The sequence below is a fragment of the Chiloscyllium punctatum genome, chromosome 18 (assembly GCF_047496795.1).
Source record: "Chiloscyllium punctatum isolate Juve2018m chromosome 18, sChiPun1.3, whole genome shotgun sequence".
In the NCBI taxonomy this organism is placed as follows: Eukaryota; Metazoa; Chordata; class Chondrichthyes; order Orectolobiformes; family Hemiscylliidae; genus Chiloscyllium; species Chiloscyllium punctatum.
In genome coordinates this window covers 6,975,724-6,980,403 of record NC_092756.1, presented here as the reverse complement: position 1 = coordinate 6,980,403, position 4,680 = coordinate 6,975,724, and the positions used below count along the sequence as shown (strand labels likewise).

At 43.4% G+C, this 4,680-nt stretch overlaps 1 non-coding gene across 1 annotated transcript; it reads right to left on the bottom strand.

The window, feature by feature from the left end:
- Nucleotides 1-3,577: 3,577 nt before the first annotated feature.
- Nucleotides 3,578-3,651, bottom strand: trnak-uuu (transfer RNA lysine (anticodon UUU)). The gene has a single exon. It is a non-coding gene; the product is annotated as a tRNA-Lys (tRNA).
- Between the last annotated feature and the right edge of the window lie 1,029 nt (nt 3,652-4,680).

Genomic DNA, 4,680 nt, shown 5'->3' with positions numbered 1-4,680 from the left:
GAATCCTCGAAATCTGAATCAACAACAGGAATTGACAGATAAACTATGCAGGCCTGACAGCATCTGTGGAGACAAAGAGATTTATTGTTTCACATCACAGATTCAGGCTCCTTATACTTTTTATTGTTTTATTGCCTGGGTAATTGTCAATTTCATTTCGCTAAACAGCATACTTACCAGAATCTCTCATGAGCTGACAGACGTCATCTGTAAAAATGCAAAATTCCTTTATCGGCTGTAATGCTGTTGCTGTTGCCCTGAGTTGGTGAAAGGCTGGCCTTCATTACCTTTTTCTTCTCCTTTATATCGATGAGCAGCCATGGTGAATGGAGAATTTCTGTTTGTGTCCCTTTGTGTCTCTGTACCATCTCACTCTTTTCTACATTCTCCCACTCTCTGTCTGTCAATATCCCTCATTTTTCATTTCAACTCTTGGAAAAGTGTTAAAATCGGAGGCTGTTCCGTGGCTTCCTCCGCACCCCCCCCCCCCCCCCCCCCAGGCCAGAGTGTGTAGAACTGGGCTCACAGTCTCCAAGTAATGTCTGTGTTACTTAGGTCTGAGATCAGGTGACATTTGTTCACTCAAAACGTTATGAGCTTTTACAATTCTAAATAGTATTCATAATAGACCAGAAAAAGAAGCTGTTTCACTCCAACTATAAGATTTCTATGGTGCCATTGCCGTTTGCCGAAAATCAATGAATGGCAACAGCAGACAATGAGAGCCATTATCTCATTGGATGCGTTATTACTACAACATTGTCCTGCAAGTCTGCAGTGTCTCCTGCGTCTCTTCATTATTCCCAAAAAACTTGAAAAGACGGATGGAGAATAATAGTAGAAGAGATAGACAAATCCTCATCGAACAGAGTAAGAAGAACTCTGCGTTGAATTAGCAGGATAGAACAGAGACTAATGGGTCCACATCAGGAGGTAGGGCTTGGTAGCACGAAATAATAACGGTCTGAGCTCCAACACATGCTGAGCCGTCACTTTCGCGATGTTGGATAAACAATACGGCTTTTACAAGAAGTTAAAACAATGAACTTTCAATATACAGAACATTTAACAGCATTTGACACCATTAACGTCTGGTTATTACGATATGCTTTAACTGACGAAACCACAGACACTGTTCTTCAAATTAATAAGGGCATTTAATGAAGTATTTGATCACAGTTAATCGGACTGCCTTTCTATAATAAAGCTGCTCGTTGAGAATTTATATCAACGTCCGTTTGTGCAGGAAAGAAGTTCACAGCTGGTGACTGTCCACTGAAAATGTAGAGAAAGAGTCAATCTCTTCTTGCTTTGATTTCAAACTGATGCCTTCACCTCTTTAACCTGACAGGATAAACAGTATGCGTTCATCCTCTCGGGGCCGATTTACCGCCTGAATATGCACAGAGGGAAACTCATACGAAGTGCCCAGGGTAATTGTGGTGAATTTACCAGGAGTGGTGTGTGAGTTGGTGTTAACAGTGGGCAGTAAGGGCTAAACCATGAGCACTGACATTGATCCTTGTACCAACAGCTCCTCACTCAGGTTCTGCCTCATTCATCTCAGTCATCATTGACTTGCAGTTTATCATACTTTCCCATCGAAACTTTCCTTTTGTTCCGGACCACTTTCGGATGTCCACTTGGAAACTGCAGTTTTTTCAAACGAAATTCTGGAGAATGCACATCACTCTTTGGGATAGGCTTCACTGCCCAACCATAATTATTCAAGAGATTGAGATGGTAAGTTATTTTACTTCGTCCTCGAAGTGCTCAACACAGTGATACAGCCATGATGTCGATAGGGAGGGAGTTCCAAGAATTAGACATAGCAACATTGAATGAACAGCGAGATAGTTTCAGCTTAGAAAAAGCGAGATCCTTAGTGGGGATTTGAAGTGACAATTTATTCGGTGTATGTGCTACCATGGCTGCCAGAGGATGTGGTGGAGGCTCGTACAATTGCAACATTTAAGAGGCATTTAAAATTGTATATGAGTAGGAAGGGTTTGGAGGGATATGGGCCGTGTGCTGGCAAGAGGGACCAAATTGGGTTGGGATTTCCGGTCAGCATGGACAGGTTTGAACGAAGGGTCTGTTTCCCTGCAGTGCATCCCTATGACTCTATGATTCCAGTTGGATGCAATCAATCACTGGATTCCTTCTGGCAGAACCGGGTCTGTGCTGTATGTTGAAACAGAAAATGGTTTTCATTCAGAGTAGCCACAAGAAGAGAAATAAATCTTCATTTCCTGACTTGGAATTTTATCCAGGCCTGGGCGATTCAAACCCAGACTCTGAAGCAGGGACTCCACTAAAGTTGACAATAACCATTTCGACCTAACCTGTACAATCTCTTGTGCCTATCGTTCTTTGTCCCCACATTTTGAAGCACCGGTCCTTGCCGTGCGTGCTGAAGCAGCTAACTACTGTCTCGCAGAATAACCGTGGGGTCAGAGACCCGATAGATCTGTCATGCAGCGGGGATTGCATTGCTCAGAACAGACGTGTTTGCTGTGTGGGACTGGAATTGAGCTCGATCACACACAGATACGGTGTAAAAGCTGCCAGCAGATGTGGAGACGGTTGGGACAGTTTCATTCACACTTTGGGAAAAAGACTGGATCCTAAATTCAGGGGAGATAAGTGTTACAGACAGAAGGCTGAAAATTGGTTTGGGAACGATATGAGTCATGACCGAATGGCGGGCCGACCAGATGGGCTGAAAGCTCTAACTGTCCTCCGATGCCTTCTGGTCTCTGACCGTCCAGTATCTAAGGAAAGAGAAACAGTTAATCGTGCATTTCGAAGTCCTCCTCTCATAACTCAGCGAGGTGAGAGATGGAACAGTTCTGCTATTAAATTTTGAGACTCGGAGAATGTTTGGAGACGGAGTAATAAAAGAGAAACTGAGTATAAAGTTGAGCGTCAGGAGATATTCAATAAAATAGGTAGACGGAAATGGACATGCTGAGATTTTCCCGCAATTTCTTTTGTTCGTACTGAAACAGAAGGGAAAAGTCTGATCCTGGACCAATCAGCTATGTTTGCTCTGTGGACGTTTGAATTCCCTATTCCAACAAATCACTTCTGAACCACACGGAAACCTCACTATCCTGCATCACCCCGACCCCTGTTACTGACAATAAGCTGTTCATTACATAAACACATATGGGTACACAACAGCATCATTTACCGAGTGAATTGGGAAAATTCCAGGGAGAGTTCCATTCGGTTTCCAACAGAGCATTCTCATTCAGTTAATTCTATTGCAACACCATTTGACATGCAGCTGTCACTGTCATGTGGCCATTCGCATTCGACATCTCTGGACATTTTAGGTTGGGGCACGTTTGGAATGGAACCTCACGTTTTGGAAGGGACATCGTTAATAGCATATTCGGCTGAACTGATAACCTTGTCTCTTGCACCTGCAGTACAGTGGAGACAGTTTTCACACAGAAACCAAGAGATGATCAAAAATGGAGGAAAACATGTGTCAACAAAACCTGCCTCAGCGAGCGAATTCGCTCTTGCAACATTAAAGGAGAGCGGCAAACCTATTAACAAACAACAGCGCCCTGCGTGGGTCTCGACCCCACACTATTGAGATTAAAAGTCTCAAGCTCTACCGACTGAGCGTACCAGGACAGGATTGGTGTTGGTTAATTTATCATATCAGACTGAGTTTAATTCAGCTGACACGGCAAATTTCAAAAATCTCGTTCATTCCTCCCCATTGCAAATAACATTATCCAAGTCTTTCAATTCTCAGATTTATTCCTTCAGACCATTACAACACATTTAGGCCTTGCCCCTAGATTTTCGATTCTCTGTTAATATTTTCATGTTTTGACCCTGATTCTTAGGTCACCGAAGTGATTCCCAGCCACTCTGGCAGACTGCAAATCAATCGGGAAAATACCTTGGGAAACCAAATCATTTCTGATTAGAGTGTAGGGAATCCCATCTGCTGAAGAGACAGAGTCCCAACAATCAAAGACTGCCTTTGTTCTACCTACCTACAAAGTTTGCCACTTCTAATATTCGAGAAAGGAATTCTGATTATAAAATGTTTTAAAAACAGGAACAATCTTCGGAAGACATTTCCAGTTTGAATTAGAATGTTTTATCCTTTCACACGGTAACAGCCGTTCCTGAAGAAGGAGTTTCCATGAGCTGTGTCCCAGGGCTGAGCCGGAAGCCGCTGATTGAAACTGCAGTGGCCCCTTTCAGTTGGCAGCAGGGGCTTGTAGAGAGTGGGGTCACATTTTGCTGCACGTGACCGTCTCACTCATTGCGGACTCAGGGTCAATCATGGATGAGCTCTAGTGGTTGTATTGTCAGTACATGGTCGTTCTCAATACTTGATGTGAAATATTTGAGGCTCTGTGCTCTTTTTGGGCTTGGACAACCAACATTTCAGCCAAATGCTCTGACCATTTGAGACACAGCAACTGGCAGCAAAATTGTGCGTGTACACATCCAAACGCACAGTGATCGAGAGGATGTGGACAGCAGTAGTTCTCATTATTTTAAGAATCAGTTGCTCATGTTCCCGTGTTTATCGCAGAGAGGGTGAGAGACCCGAGGAGTAACAAACACACCCACAAAGCAATATCAGGATCTGTGTAGTTCTGTCATAAAAAGCTGCCTGCAGTGGTTCTATTGCAAAGTTGG